Raw genomic sequence first — 16,939 nt, forward strand, 5'->3', positions numbered from 1 at the left:
TAACATGGGCGGCTTTGTAGTTCTACCTCACATCAGAGCAAACTGCACTCGACAGAAATAAAGGGCAGCCGCACCGTTATAGCTAAGTAAATTAAGGACAATTACGCCGCGTCTTCACACTTCGAGCATGCTCCGACAGCCCCCCGATAGATATTTCAAACGTAACCACGCTCGGACGGGCAAATTTTGCTTCTGCCAAGTGAACGTAGCGGGCATTTCAACACGCGTGTTAAATTCATGGCTGTTTCATTCGTGAACATTACTTAAGTGACGTAAAATTATCAGTGAGCAAAACAGTTTTTATTTCAACGCGAGGAAACAAAACCGAAACTAGCGCAACTGTTTTGCTCAGTTGTGCAGATACAAAATGATCCAAAGCCGAAGCCGTCAATAGCATGACGCCATTTTAAAGTTGCGCTGTATCACGCGCGAGTGCGTTGTCGTTGAGTGGTTCTGAAATCGCTGCGCTAGGTGCGACTGCAACTGTTTGCTTCTGCAACTGCAACTGCAACTGCTTCTGTCCGTGCTGTGTGATTGCGAAGAGGGGACCGCCGCCAGCAGCAGCGCATCGCCGATTTCGTCTTTCGGTTTGCACTGCATCTTTCATTGTGATATGGGAGATCGCAACGGACAGAGACGACCAGATGCATACGAACCACTACCAGCGGGGACCTGTGCCATATTTCTCTTAACGTCTCAGGTAAGCATATCAGCTTTTGTTCCGAGTTTACAAACGGCGCGGACTCGGCCCTTCCGGTATGGCTACATTTTGCGCCACGTTTCTCTTGGCAGTTCACAGACGTTTCTTGGGCATGCGTGCGCGTATGTATGCGAAAATACTACTGGCAGACGGAAGCCTCAGGAGAGCATCTGATATTATTGCAAAGCTGTACTGCCAGGAGAAACACCGTTCTTAACGACTCCGGTGACGAGTGGCCTGTCGCATCGAAAAATCCGTATAATATCAACTACTGCGTAACTTGAAGTGTAGATACAATACTAGCACCAGTGTGACTTTCGCTGGCGAAGACAGGTAGTCGAAAAGACAGCTTGTGTATTCTGAAGATTTACTAGCGCTTTAGGTATATTACCGCGAATAATAAAAGCGCTACAACGCTGTATGGCAGTGTCAGGCGATGTGGCAGCACAGATATCTTAAGAGCGGTAAAGCGGCTGCATGCACAAGCGAACAGACAGCGCTTTAAAAGCGCTGAAACAGAAAAAAATTTGTGTGCATTTGGCTGTAAATAGAAAACACAAAACACGTTAGCTGACAATCTAAGCCGATGTATAATGTTATTATTTTTTATGTAATCTTTATTTTCATGGTGGTAAATATTTAAAAGCATGAATTTGCTGCAACCTTTATATAGTAAATCCTACTAGGCGTACAAAACCTGGCTGTGTTATGCACAGAAGTTGTGGTATTCCTACTGGATTTTCTATTTTGAGTCCGGTGTTTTATGAAAAAGAGGGTCTTTTTTTTATTTAGCATACTGTTAGTCCCACTGGGACTGTTACAGGAGTGGATTTATCAGCAAGATACAGGAATAAGTATACAGTACAGTATACGCCAGTACAGTATATACGGATGCTTTTTATTAGTAGTCTTATGTTAGTGCAGATATTTGGCAAGCAGAAATGAATTGATTGCAAAGTGGTACCTCCTGGTGATCTGCATGTAAACCCAAGTTTATCCTGTCTTGGCTATTGTAATGTGCATATAACAATTTTAAGTATATACTGCTGTAGTTGGCTTAGTCACTGTCGCATAATTTGTAAAAGTAGAAGGCTATAATTATTTTTCTGTTTTCATGCAGAAATACCTTTCTTTCTTGTACCAAGAAACGCTCACAGCATTGAATGAAATGAAGTGTGGTGTATTATTCTACTAATTTAATAAAGGAAATTTCGTCTGCACTGCATCAGAGATTAGTTTACTTTCTTTTACTCAACAATGCGTTATCTCCTCTGCTACTGCTGTTCTGTGTATTTTTGTAATTTTGAAATGTACTTTATTTTAGGTATTCAAGAAATGCCAACATCCAGAAGACGCCATCTTATCCAGCACGTTGTGGGTGAGACAGATCGTAGCAGGCACTTTCGCATATCTCATTAGCATATGATGCTATTTGTTGTAATTTTTGTGTCCACTTTCCTGGCCTTTATTCATTTCAGCATTATTGTGCAAAGGGTAATACTTTTACATCGAGATGAGTAATTTTCCAATTGTCCGTATCTCTATGTTGCGCAGTTACTCTGTCATTGTCTACCAACAAGCCCAAGTTCTTCATCAGCTACATTTACTAATTCTCCGTTATTACAATTTCATTGATACAACATTGAAAGTGCAGAGGTGCACAGGAAGACAGAGACTTGAAATGATGAAGAGCTGTAGAACAAGGAGCATCACTGGAGCCAATGTTTCGACAAAGAGAAGGAGATAAGTTTTCTTGTCAAAACATTAGCTCCAGTAAAATTTCTTGTTCTATCACTATTTATGATTAAAAGACAGCATTATTGCTCTGGCTGCAGTATTATGCATTATGGAATAAAAATTAGCAGGGTTAAATGTCAGGAATGTGAAATTTCTTGTGTATTTTAATGCTACAGCGAAAGCCAGAAAAACAAGATGTAGGGAACCACATTGTTATTTGTCACTACCAAGTTTGGCCAGCTTCATCAGAGCATGCACTTTGTTGCATTATCGACCACTGGAATTCATTAATTGAATTGCTTCGTGATTACTTATATCTAGAGATGCTGAACTTGTTTTAATGCAGCTTAACATAGTGCATGTAAAAAATATACAATGACATTTTAAGAGGCTTGCAGTTGACTAGCAGATCATTTGATGGTATGAGCTCGGGTTTCCATTGAGCTTCCATGCACAAATCGGATGCACATTCTTTTTTTTTATTGCTTGGATTTTCGTAAGCATAAGTACCATTTCTTCTTTGTCGATGTTCTAGTTGTGTTGTAGGACCTAACTGTTTACATTTATTTGTATTGGTATCCATGTTACACAGACAGCTGAATTTTTCTTGTAAATTGTGACATGGTAGGACTAAGAGCATTTGTGAAAATTTGCTGCAGGTACACTCTGGTGGCTCCCGCTCTTGCATCCTACCACCGTGTCCTGACTACGTCCACTAGAGAGTTCGAAGCCTTTGGCAGCTCCTGCTGTCCTGCCCCCACCGTGTCCTGACTACGTCCACTAGGGAGTTGGCAGCCTTCGTGATGATGCCAAGCAGGCTGGAAGCCGACAGAAAGATTAAGGTAAATACATGTGATTAAGTGGCAACTTTTTGAGTGAAGTGGCTTGTAGCCACTCAGCAATGAAAGAGTTAACTTCAAAGCAGTTTAGACTCCCTGCTATCTGTGCAGGGATGCTCAAGTCCACGCAGTTTGCCTTAGCCGCCAAAAGGCTATGTGGATTACACGAAATGCGCTGCAAATTTTGAAACCAGTAGGAGACCACTTGTACAATTTTTTTTCTTGCTTAACAAAAAACTGCTCTGATAAAGCTTTAGCAATCTAAAAACAATACAGTGTACACTCATACATGGTAGTGGGCATAAATTTACTAGGACTGCCTCAATAGTAAGTATGCCGATAAACACACCAAAACTGACTTTTTTTGCTAGTTCATCCTCATCTCTGTGCACTGCTGCATAATTTATGTTCCTGAAACCAGTTTTTGCATGCAGCACAACTCCTAAATATGTGGATTACATAAATTTGCAGCTTTTGCTGTAAGCCAGATTCATGAAAATAAAGTTAATAGGCCATTTTGTCCATTTTAATGACCCATAATAAACTGAGCAGTGGCTAATAAGCAGTTCAATTTTTGGTGTAAGGCCTCTCTTTATTGTCCTGAAAAATTTGGCCCCTTAATGAAGGAACCAATTTTTCTGCTATGCCTTTTATGATGCATAGATTGGTGCATTACACAAAATCTCACTTAGTGCTTGCGCCAGTAAAAAAACTTTTTAAGTTAAGTATTTCTTGAAATTAACATTTGCGCTATATTGAAGGGCCTCCAGTTTTTAAAAAAAAAATTTCAAGTGGTCGTGTGCCAGGTTGGTACAGCTCGCATGGAATAGCCTACTTACACAAATAGGGAGGGCCATGCCCTCCGTGGTTGCTCAGTGGCTGTGTTGGGCTGCTGAGCACGAGGTCGTGTGATCGAACCCCGGCCACGCCGGCCGCATTTCGATAGGGTTGAAATGCGAAAACACCCTTGTACTTAGATTTAGGTGCACATTAAAGAACCCCAGGCGGTCGAACTTTCCGGAGTCCTCCACTACGGCGTGCCTCATGATCAGAAAGTGGTTTTAGCAAGTAAAACCCCATAATTTTAAGTTTTTTTAAGGAGGGCAAAGTAAACTTGATTTTATGTTAAGATACTATTATTGTTCTACAAAAGACAAAATGAAACATTCCATCCTATAAGCAGCTTTGCACATTTTTATACCTGAAGTCTGGTGGCTTGTGTCTGTTTTCATTATCTGCTATGTGCCGATGGTAAACTTCAGGTGTGCCCTATGGTGAAGAATATTGTGGTGCTTATAGATATCGATCTATGTTTTTCAGGTTGCCTAGAAATTTTACCAAAGCCGTACCACACACTCGGGCAAGGCCTTTTTGCAAATGGCGTATAACCAGGCTCAACGCATGAGTGTCGAGTGAGTCTGGAGATCAAGGCAGCCTGCTGTGCAACCAGCATGCAACCTTTGGTGGCCCCTCTACATGTTCCACCTATTTCACAGCTGCACCTCCACCGCAACTTATCCAAACAGCATCACCAACTGTGGTCACTCATCGAACCATGGACGAATGTTGGGGTGGAGTGATTTGAAGAGACATTCTATTTGTCTCTTCAAATTCTTAGCAAATACTTGTGTTATTATAATTAATATGTGTCTTTAGTGCCGAGTTTTTAATGGTTCCTTTCTATTAGAATTCTCACCATCGATTCCTGGTATTATAATGTATGTCTTTATGCCCAGTTTTTCGTAGTTGTTTCGTACTTGTGTATGTAATTGATAGGTTCATACTTGTTATACAGAAGGCTAAAATGCAAACTTACAGCATTTTTTTTCTTTCTTTTGATAATCTACAGCACTGCAAAGGGTTCAAGAAATGTAACCTAACGTGGGCTCTTGTGCAGGAAAAATTTAAGAGCAATATAGAGTACTTATTTCAAACACCCATTATTCTTGGAAAAGTCAAGAATATAGGAGCACAAAAAAGAAAATATTAAACTAGAGAAACATGAGTTCCCCTCATAAGTCTGATAATAATGCGACTTCCTTTCACTGCAAAGATACCAGTAATGTACTCACATACAAGGTTTCAAACAAGAAAGCTATGATGCCCTTGGCATTTCTCAGTGCCTATTTGCCACACTGACGAATGTCAAAGGCATCGTAGGTTTCATGCACACATTGGTTGTGTTACACTTTTGAGTATTGCATTTCTCAAACACAAAGGTTTACAGCAGTGCGTTAAATAGCAAGTGCATTTCCCAATTTATTAGTACAAGAGTAACAGTACAGATCATGTAAAAATTATTTTACAGACTATATGTCCATGGATGCACGCTTCTGATGACATAGCAGTGACGTGTTCGTGGGATGAATGTCTTTATTTCAGATTTAAATATTGGCTTCCAGGTCTGGGTTAGTCTCCTACACTGAGTAGTCTAGGTCAGAGCCCATTTACTAGAGAAAGTGAATTAAACTAGGAATTATAAACATGAAAAGATCTTGTTTAGGACCCCAATAAGACAATCAGCAAGGTTCTTTGGTTATTCATTTCCAAATTTGTGAGGATATATTTTATGACTGGTTTCAATATTGTGAAAACAAATATTTGTTTATTGTCACACTAGAGTTGGCTGCCCCCATTTGTATACAACCCCTTTACAGGCTAAAAATTCAGTGTGTTACCCTATTTACTCGCATAATGATCGCACTTTTTTGTAAAAAAATTGACTCAAATTCAGGGGTGCGATCATTACGCTGGTTAAATTTCCCGCAAAAAGAAAAAAATATATTATCTGGCATTTACTATGGGATGACAACAGGTCAACAAATAGGCGGCTGCTGCTGTATGTAGTGCAGGACACGAAAAAAAATGGTGGCCGGCAGAGCAAGCCGAACGCGCTGATTGCGTTTTTCTTCTCGTGAGTACATTACAGTGCATTCAAACAGTTTCTTCCATATTAGTAATGAATAACATCGGCGAGTTTGCGGCAATAGCATAGCCATGCCCACTTTGAGGGGACAGAGATGGGCGCGCTTAGCTCTGCCAGTGACATAGGAACACATGGTGGGCATGCTGCGGAAACTGCGGCATTTGTCTTCACCACTATCCTAATGTGGCACGTTTCCGCTAAGGGTGGGCGAATATCTTAGCTGCGTTACAAACGTCGGTGAATGAATAGGGGACACTTCTAACGTATCAGTGTAAACGTGGCTGCTATCATTGCCGCTCGCGATTTGTTGCGTGCCCACAAGTGCAGATGAGAAGAATCGAAAGACGCCTTTTTCGTTGTTTTTGTTGACCACAACCATTATAAAGCCTACACATAATAAAGGAAAGTTTGGTTGTAGCTTTTTTTTGTCGTAGAAGTGCAGAAAGTGATGAAAGGAATGAAATGGGGCATCTGCTTAAGAAAGTTTTTTGCATGCAGTCTGCTTGGTTTGTCTTGAAGAGTCGTTCGCATAGCAGTCGACAGATGGTAAGCGCGATCATTATTAGCTAGATTTGGCACATGACACATCACTACGGCAAGTTCGGGGTGAAATCGTTACATGGGAAATTAAAAAAATCGAATTTTGACGACAAAATTTAGGAGTGCGATCATTACGCGAGTGCAATCATTATGCGAGTAAATACGGTAATAGGCTGTTTTTGGTTTCGTGCACTCTATGTTAAGGGATGCAAATGGTGACATACAACAGAGTGCAAAAATGACTAATGAATTCAAGCAGGGCATGGGGCTTTTTAGGCAGATGCGTGCGTGTGCTATTTATAAAGCTCCCCATGGTATGCTTGAAGGCATTTTCTAACACTTTGGTAGAATACACTGACACCCCCTTATTAACTCTTCGAAACAACTTCTATATATTTGTACTAGAGATTTGAATATACTGTCATTCATAAAGTGTTTTATTAGATTTGAATTGTCATTTATTTTTGTGTAGCTGCTGTTTTTCAGTTATGTCCTACACAGTGGCAAAATATTTTTGTGGGCACTTTCCTGTGTATAAAATTTTCAGAAATAGCTTCATGCTGTATCTTATTTAGCTACTCGTATGCTGCAAAGTGGTGATACCTATCCAAATGGCTTGTACAATTACTGGAACTATGCAAAAATATATTAGGCCACATTAAATAATTTTACAGATTGCAATTTCAATTAGACATCAGCATTCTGCATATCTTGAAGAGTATGTATGCCAAATTTCGAAGTATAGGACAACTATAAGTGCATAAGGTTATTCTCATGCTATTGTGAGAAAATGTTGTTAAAGTATATTCAATAGTTTTTTTTCACAATAGCATGAGAAGTATGCAAGATTAGTAGGCAGGCCTCTCTGCCTGCCTACTAATTTTGCATACTTCTAGTAACTTTACATGCTCTTTGAATAGATATCGGCACTTTGCAGTCTACAAAGAGCTGAGGTAGCTACAGCACACTGCTTTTTGTGAAAATTTACACAAGAAAGTGCCCGCAAAGATCAGTGTATTTTCCCATTGTGTAGGACATAACTCAAGAAGCAGCTAAAGAAATACTGACATATATGACATCTGCATGAAGAACTCTACAATTTGCTCTCTTTTCAAGCCTCTAGCACGAATAATAAGACTGTTTCGAGTAATATTCAATCGGCAAAACATGCCCCTTGCTATAGTGACCTACAACCTAGAAACGCTAATTGAACGCAAGTCTTTTTGTTGAAGCGACTCTGGGCTGTCTTCCCAAGGGCTTCTGTTAAACACTGAAATTTCCTGCATTTACCAGAATTGCAATACTCAAATGTTTGTGTATGTGCAATTGGTATTGGCAAACTAACAGAAAAAAAGACAGTTCTGTGAAATGAAGAATTGACTATAACTTTGTTCGACATTTACATTTTGACTCCATATCTTTGTTTTGTGCTTTGTACTGAGTGTTTCAGCAGTGACTGCCGCTAAAAATTGAACATAACTGCTTCATGACAATGCGACAATGTTCGCTAACAGAAATTTATAGCACTGGCAGGCATTATAATTACCGTACTCTATAACGTCTAGTTTGTAAGAACTCAGACTAGCACCAGTTCCGAGATACACAACCCAAAAAGACATGATCAGAAAGGTTTATCTTCCACACAGAATTGTCCCATAAAGCTTACAAAATGTTTTGTGGCTAAGTAATATCTGCAACAGCAAAGCATGTTCCACCAAGTATGGCGATAAATATTTCAGAGCTGTCAGTCTGAGGACTCCTACAAACTAACAATACCTTCAGCACTGACTAGCCTCAATAATAGGAGGTCAGCCATTTTGCTGAAATTAATAAAACTTCAATTATTGTGATCTTGTTTACGAAAACATTTGCAATTGTAATTCAGTTCTAGTATCTGTCACTTTTGTAAATATTTTCCAATTAGTTTTTCAGACTACAATTTTTGGTAATAGAGGTATTCATTGCAGAAAGATCTAGTACATGGCACTTAATAATAAAGGTACTGGTCATCGTAGACTTTCTGTTGCACAGCTGTTTCTTGAAATCTGAAAGGATGTACCCGCCTCCTTATGTTAGCTAGAAACGGAAATCTGTCAGTTTAAAATACAGCTGATCAACCCGATAGTTAGGCTGCTTGCCAAATATAAATTATAACGATAATAGTGAAGGACCATAATAACAGAGTGATGCTGACTCATAACTATGCCCAGCTACATCCACGCAGCTGTGCCATACAATGTGCATGTGTTCAGAAGAGCCAAATGCCCCAGAGAGAAAGCAACAGTAACTCATTGTTTGTCATCTTGTTCAAGCAGATTATGCGCTAGCTGTAATTTATGCTCAGTAAATACATAAATCAGTCATGTCAGGTGTCTTACTTAAGGTTGCAAGTTCGAAGTTCTTGTAATCTTGCTTGTTTTTATTTTGTTTTCTTTGTGAGAATGAGTCACTTGGTTGCCTTCGCACATATTCTCAAAACTGTTTCATCACTGGGAATCAGGAAATTTAATTTGCATATGAAATTCCCAGTTACTAATTTGGTAGGCTTTGAGCTTAATTCTCTTATCTTTTATATGTTTATCTACCAAGTAGTCTTATCGTTCATTGAAACATATCCATGTAATGCAGAGAGGGCACCCAAATTATAAATATCTCTTCTTGCTTTCTACCCTGCTCTGGTGTTTTCAAAACCTAGCACTGGTGCAATGGCCTGTCTGCAGAAAAGTAGTAAAGTGGCTAAATTTAAAGGTCAACAACATAATTAAGATACAAAGCAAAAATAAAAGTTCGCAATTGTCCCCCATAACGAGAGTTCTGCTTAGAATTAAAAAAAAATTGACATCCTGCTGTGGTGTGAGAATTGCTTTGGGTTCCAAGGGGACTACGTAGCACCTGTACTAGTGTATACAAAGCAAAAAAAAAGATCACTCCAGATGGGAGCGGCAGTGGGAAGTCAAGCACAGATGCTTTATTTCACGCACCATTAATGTGGTTTATCATCTGCTCCTGTTGTATGGGAATGCATACATTGGGAAGACAATCCTTTGCGCCATTGTTACCTTAGCGGGACGCCAGAGAAAGGTAGAAATCGAGAACAGGTATTCACACTTGGTTGCCCACAGTGTGTTATTTGGATGTGTTTCACTCTACAAAAGACTACTGTGGTAGGTAATCATAATGACAAAGACAAAAGAATTAAAAGAGGTATGTGTCATCCGTCCGTGACCTCCAGTGTTTATAGAAACACTTCTTTGTGTATATGTGCCAAGCCGTAGGGAGGCTTTACGTAACTCAGTCATGCTTGCTAAGCTAAAGATTGGAATAAGGAAAATCACAAGAACATTGTATGAGTAATTTATAAATGTGGCACCTAAAGTAACTTATTCATGTATGTCCTGAGGATAGATTACAGCCAGTGCATAATGTGCTCTTACAGGATGACTTGTGATGAGTAAAAGAAGCCTTCCTCACATCTTCCTCTTTGTTTCTTTTGGATCTTTGTGCACTATGTGTATTGTTACAGCTGCGTGCATGCAGCTGGGTATAGTTTGTTTATGTGTTCTGCTTCCCCTCTTGTACTCGTCATTCATGCGCTATCTTTGCCGTAACAAAATACAGCTGCCTGTGCTACTTATTTTGTCAACGTGTTTGGATTATGGAAAGTATTGTATTAGCAGTTATTTCTACCTGTGAAATTGTCTGTGTCAGCTATTTTACTTAGTCTTGCAAAAGTATGCTTCTCAACATAAATAAATGATCAGTGTAAGTGTTGCTGTATTTATTTTTGTAATTTTTGTCAGTTATGAGGTTTTTATACACTGTTGCATGTTGTATGACAGAATAAAATTGATGCACAACTTTTTAATGTGGTGTTTTTCAGATCAATTTTCATCACGCTAACATGCACAAATTGTGTGGGAAAAAGTGCCAACAAGAGTACCATAAGGTAAGACAGCTGTTTTTACTATTAGACTGGATTATCAATTGCCAACCAGTTGTTTTCAGAAAGCATAGCGTAATGCATAGATAATGTAATCTAAGTTGGAATATTGTTTTTATTGCACTTCATTATATGGGTCTCCTTTGTACATAAGTGCAGCCTCTCTTATTTGTTATGTGTAGCTTACTTGCTTAGAATGTTAAGTCGTAAGTTAAGTCTTTTAGAACAGGGAAATAGGTTGAACTTATGAATATTTTGACATATTATAAGAGACTTGTGCGGTGGTGAATTAACCTTCTACATGAGTTACATAATATTTTGGGGTCTCATTATGGTTCTGCGTGGCATTGCAGTGTCATGCATATGCAGCTGCAGGCTACATATTGGATATTTATTTAAGACTGTTTTGCTTAGTCGGCTATTGATTCCAGTTTAATGGTAAAGAGAACTGTCTTGCTTTCATAGTGATTCTGTGCTGACTTATACATTTGAATTTTCCAGAAGACAGTAACAAAGATTGATGAAATAGTAACTTTTTCTTGCTAACCTGCCATGTGCTTTTTGTCAAGTTTACTGTGGATTCTTTGTTATCCTATGTTGTCTTTTCATAGTAGTCTTCTTGAGAACTAGCCGTAGTCGTGTGTACTTACAGCAAGAGTTGTTGACACATTTTGAAAAGCGGCTCGACACTGCCATCCAAGAGTGAAACGACTTGCAAGAGGCCGCATTTGCCGCTAGCATTTGCAAGAGGCCGGCACCACGCACTAAGGGTAACTTGACACACATGGTGGAGCCATCGGACTCGTCTAGAATAGTTACCTGAATCATTCTTGCAGTGTTCACGAGACACTTTATCTTGAGTCGTTCGACTCATTTAGAATTGTTAACGGACTCCCTCAGCACTAGTCTTGTAACCCTTTTGAGAGGGTATAGGCGACTATTACAACAGAGTATGCATGACTATTGTGTGCAGAGTCACGCGAACACCTTGTATTGAGCACAGATAGTCTCGGGACTCTCTGCCAAAAGAGAGTTCGGGTGTCTCCCACAAAGTGAGTCGTATACGTGACGAGTCCAGACTCTTCGAAAAGAGTAAGGGATACTCTTTTTTTTCTTAGTGTGCTCGAGCGTTTGCTCTGCGGCAAAGAATTGTCAACCGCACTGCCCTGGGACAGCACAACAGATGAAGCTTTCAATTCTATCAAGCACGCTTTGGCCGATGCCACACTGCTAGCTCATCCCAACCCCAACTATCCGTTATCGCTCATGACGGATGCCTCCAGCTCTGCGGTCGGAGCGGTACTGCAACAAAAAGTAAACGGTGGGTGGCAGCCCCTTGCCTTTTTCTCAAAACGCATGACCCCCGCACAAACACGCTACAGTGTTTTCGGCCGTGAGTTGCTCGCCATATTTCTCGCCGTGAGGCATTTCCGACACCTACTTGAAGGCCGCTCGTTCACAATATTCACTGACCACAAGCCTCTCACCTACTCAATCGGCCGCTCTGAATCATTATACACTCCACGCGAGGTGCGCCAGCTCGCCTTCATCTCAGAGTTTTCAACTGACATACGCCACGTCAGCGGCGTTGACAACTCACCAGCTGACGCTCTCAGTCGCGTGGATGCTATCACGCGCAGTCGCTCCAAGAGCTCTAGCTCAACATCATTTCCTTTCAACCTCCGAGAATTGGCTACAGAACAAGCTAGTGATTCTGAGCTCCGTCACTTACGTGACGCGTCAACATCTCTTCAGCTTGAATTAGTTACCTTTGAAGATGTGCCAATTGTTTGCGACACCTCCACGGGCACACCTCGGCCTTACCTAACCACCTCATTCCGCAAGCAAATATTTGACTCATATCACACTCTTGCACACCCGGGCATTCGCGCATCCCAAAAGCTTGTCTCATCACGCTTCGTCTGGCCGGGCATGAACGCAGATATCAGAGACTGGGTCCGCTCTTGCGCACCTTGTCAGCGCGCGAAAGTTCAGCGGTACCCTGTCCCCCTCCACAAAGCCTTTCTTGCAACCCGACGAACGTTTCTCCGTTGTGCACGTCGACATTGTCGGCCCGCTACCCCCATGCCAAGGCTATCGCTATCTTCTGACATGTGTCGACCGCTTTACACGCTGGCCCGAAGCGACACCTATCCCCGACATGTCTGCAGCTACTGTCGCCGCAGCTTTTGTTTCCATTTGGGTATCCGGATTTGGCTGTCCAACGAGAGTTGTCACTGATCGAGGCCGGCAATTCGAATCGTCCCTTTTCACGGAGCTACTTCAACTTCTCGGAACAGCGCGCTTGCGAACTGCCTCCTACCACCCTCAAACAAATGGCCTCGTCGAGAGATTTCATCGCCATCTCAAGGCAGCACTCACAGCGCACGGCTGCGCAAACAAGTGGGTTGACAGACTTCCGCTCACGCTTCTCGGAATTCGATCTGCCTTCAAAGAGGACCTCTCCTGCGCTACTGCGGAGCTTGTTTACGGCACCTCGCTTCGCCTGCCAGCCGACTTCTTCGAAGAAAACACCCTCACCTCCTCTCTAACAGCAAGCGAGTACGTCGACCAGCTTCGCGATGTGTTCCGAAACCTCCGTCCGCAGCCTACGCGTTTTAACAAACCCCGTGCAGTGTACATCACTTCGGACTTGCAGACAGCCACACATGTTTTTGTGCGTTACGGCCCTGTGCGCGGCTCGCTGCAGCCCCACTACCTCGGGTCATTCCCCGTTTTAGAACGTTTTCCTTCTAACTTCGTCGTCGACGTAAATGGGACACGAGATACAATCGCGCTTGAGCGACTCACGCCAGCATTCAGCGAGGCACCCGCGCTTAATTATCTCGCCTCCCCGGAACACGCGGACTCCTCCTTGCAAGTGCGTGGTTCGTCACCTCTTCGTCGCGTTCACTGGGCTGCCACTTGTGCATTGTGAGCATCGTTCGTCGCTTCAGCTTCCTCTCTAAGGGGGGAGCAATCTGTAGCGGCGCGGCGATGGAGCTGCGCACCACCCCCGCAGCCATAAGCAACTCCGCGGGGCGTCCCGCGGGCCTCCCGTAAGCGGACCTTCGCGAGTGTTGGACACCAGGCACACGGACACATGATCCGACTCATTGTGCCGAACGTCGTGCGCGAGCTCCCTTTTCTTGTTACTGTGTTTACTGCCTTCCTTTCGCACTAGGTCCGTGCACCGCACTTCTCTATGCTCCTTTTCCCTCTTTTCTCCTCTCGCTCTCTAAAGCCCTCGCCACTTCCGGCGCGCTGCGCGCGCCCGCTCAATTCTCTCTTTTGACAGAATAAACTTGACCTTGTTACCGAAAAGACGTGTGTCCGTCTCGTTTACCACGGCTCTACAAACGCCTTTGCCTCCAACAGTTCAGCGAGCTGCGCCAAATATGCGCTTGGTATGTGCTGCTTTGCAATGAACACATTTTGTCGCCAAAGGTTTAGCGAGCTGCGCCAATAATGAGCTGGGATGTGTCGCTTTACAATGAACGCCTTTGCAGTCAACGCTTTAGCGAGATGCGCCATATATGCTCTTGGTATGTACCACTTTTCAATGAACGCCTTTCCCGCCAACGCTTCAGCGAACTGCACCGTAAATGCGCTCTGTATGTGCCGATTTTAAATGAACGCCTTTCCCGCCAACGCTTTAGCGAGCTGTGCCATAAAGGTGCTGGCCATGTATCGTTTTTCAATGAATGCCTTTCCCGCCAATGCTTTAGCGAGCTGCGCAAAAACGCGCTGGGTATGTGCGGCTTTGCAACGAACGCCTTTGTGGCCAACAGGTTTAGCAAGCTGTACCATAAAAGCGCTTGGTATGTACTGCTTTGCAATGAACGCTATTGTCGCCAATGGTTTAGCGAACTGCGCCGTAAATGCGCTGGGTATGTGCCACTCTGCAATGAACGCCTTTGCGGCGGAAGTGTTTGCTAGCTACGCCATAAATGCGCTGGGTATGTACTGCCTTTCAATGAACGCCTTTCCCGCCAACACTTTAGGGAGCTGCTCCAAAATGCACTGGGTATGTGCCGCTTTGCAATGAACGCCTTTGCAGCCAATGGTTTAGCGAGCTTCGTCATAAATGCGCTTTGTATACTTTTTCTCAATGAACGCCTTTCCCTCCAACACTTTAGCGAGCTGCGCCATAAATGCGCCATCAATGTGCTGGGTTTGTACCGCTTTTCAGTGAACGCCTTTACCGACAACGCTTTAGCGAGCTGTGCCATAAATGAGCAGGGTATGTGCCGCTTTTCAGTGAATGCCTTTCCTGCCGACGCTTTAGCGAGCTGCACTATAAATGCGCTGAGTATGTGCCGCTTTTAAATGAACGCCTTTGTGACCAACGGGTTAGCGAGCTGCACCATAAATGCGCTCGGTTTACAAAGCGTTGGCGGTGTAAAGCAAATTGCGCTCGGTTTGTGCCGCTTTGCAATAAATGCCTTTCCAGCCAACGCTTTAGCGAACTGCGTAATAACGTTTGGTATAAATGTCGATTTGAAAATAACGCCTTTCCAGACAACGCTTTAGCGAGCTGTGCCATAAATGCGTTTGGTATGTATCACTTTGCACTGAGCGCCTTTCCAGAAAATGCTTTAGCGAACTGCGCCATAAACGTGTTTGCTATGTCTCGCTTTGCACTGAACACCTTTCCAGCCAACGCTTTAGTGAGCTGGGCAATAAATGCGTTTGGTATATATGCGTCGCTATGCAAAGAACATCTTTCCTGCCAGCGCTTTAGCGAGCTGTGCCATAAATGCGTTATGTATGTATCGCTTCGCGATCAACGCCTTTTCAGCCAAAGTTAGGGGGAACTGCCCGATAAACGTGTTTGGTATGTTTCGCTTTGCAATGAACGCCCTTGCAGCCACCTCTTTAGTGAGCTGCACAGTAAATGCGTTCGGTATGTGTCGCTTTCCAATGAACACCTTTCTAGCCAATGGTTTAGCGAGCTGTTCCATAAATGCGTTCGGTATGTGTCGCTTTCCAATGAACGCCTTTCCAGCCAACACTTTAGCCAGCTGCGCAATAAATGCGTTTGGTATATATGTGTCGCTTTGCAAAGAACGCCTTTCCAGCCAAAGCTTCACCGAGATGTGCCGTAAGTGTGTTTAGTATGTATCGCTTCGCGATGAACGCCTTTCCAACCAACGCTTTAGCGAACTGTGCGATAAATGCGTTTGCTATGTGTCGCTTTTCACTAAACGCCTGTCCAGCCAACTTTAAGTGAGCTGCGCCATAAATGCGATTTGTGTGTGCCACTTTTGAATGAACGCCATTCCAGCAACCGGTTTAGCGAGCTGCGCCATACATGCGTTTGGTATGTGCCGCTTTTTAATAAACGCCTTTCCTGCCAACGCTTTAGCATGCTGAACCATACATACGCTCAGTATGAGTTGCATTTATATGAACGCCTTTCCCGCGAACGCTATAGGGAGCTGCGCTATAAATGCGTTTGGTATGTTTCGCTCTGATATGAACGCATTTCCCGCCATCTCTCTAGCGAGCTGCGCCATAGATGCGCTTTATATGTGTCACTTTGCTATGTACGCCTTTTCCACCAACACTTTAGCGAGCTGCGCCATAAATGTGCTGGCTATGTGCTGCTTTGCAATGAACGCCTTTTCCGCCAACGCTTTAGCGACCTGCGCCGTAAGTACACTGATTATGCGTCCCTTTGATATGAACGCCTGTCCTGCTAACGCTTTAGCGATCCCGGGATCGCAATATTTCACGCTGTTCAGCGTCTGTGCTCTCTGTGCTGCATGCAGCCCCAGCGGTAGCCGAGTAGTGACGACGAGGCAATTCCAATGCCCATTGTTCAGTTGTCTGCGATTGGTTGCATGGAACCCGAACAAGTTTAGACGCATTACAGGAATGACCGTCGCTGATAAAACAGCCACTTTTGCCTTTTCTGCCGACAATCTCGAAAGGTCCCATGTAGTTTGCTAACGTTTTCCCCCCGCCTGCTGGCTCTCGTGCACCGACGGAGTCCCCCACACAAAAGGCTGGTCTGTTCGCACCTCGGCTCCTGTTCGTATGCTGTTTTGCATAAGTCTGCTTGGCCTAAACTCTTGCAGGAACATTTTTATTCGAACCGGCAGGACGCCTGCTCTTGTCGGCAAACCCACTGCATCAAGTGTTGTCCTTGGCTGGCCCCGTGAAGCAACTGTGCTCGCGACACACCTGTTGCGTGCGGTGTGTACCTATATATTCCGAGATAGTCAACCACAGCTGCATCGAATTGCCCTCGT

The 16,939-nt window shown here is 43.2% G+C and overlaps 1 long non-coding RNA gene across 1 annotated transcript; it reads left to right on the plus strand.

Moving 5' to 3' along the window:
- Positions 1-412: 412 nt before the first annotated feature.
- On the plus strand, positions 413-10,603 carry LOC139055878 (uncharacterized). The gene is made up of 5 exons (XR_011511963.1): positions 413-700; positions 2,025-2,078; positions 3,097-3,279; positions 4,597-7,507; positions 7,579-10,603. It is a non-coding gene; the product is annotated as an uncharacterized lncRNA (long non-coding RNA).
- The last annotated feature ends 6,336 nt before the right edge of the window (positions 10,604-16,939 follow it).

Source organism: Dermacentor albipictus, chromosome 2 (genome assembly GCF_038994185.2).
Source record: "Dermacentor albipictus isolate Rhodes 1998 colony chromosome 2, USDA_Dalb.pri_finalv2, whole genome shotgun sequence".
Lineage (NCBI taxonomy): Eukaryota > Metazoa > Arthropoda > Arachnida > Ixodida > Ixodidae > Dermacentor > Dermacentor albipictus.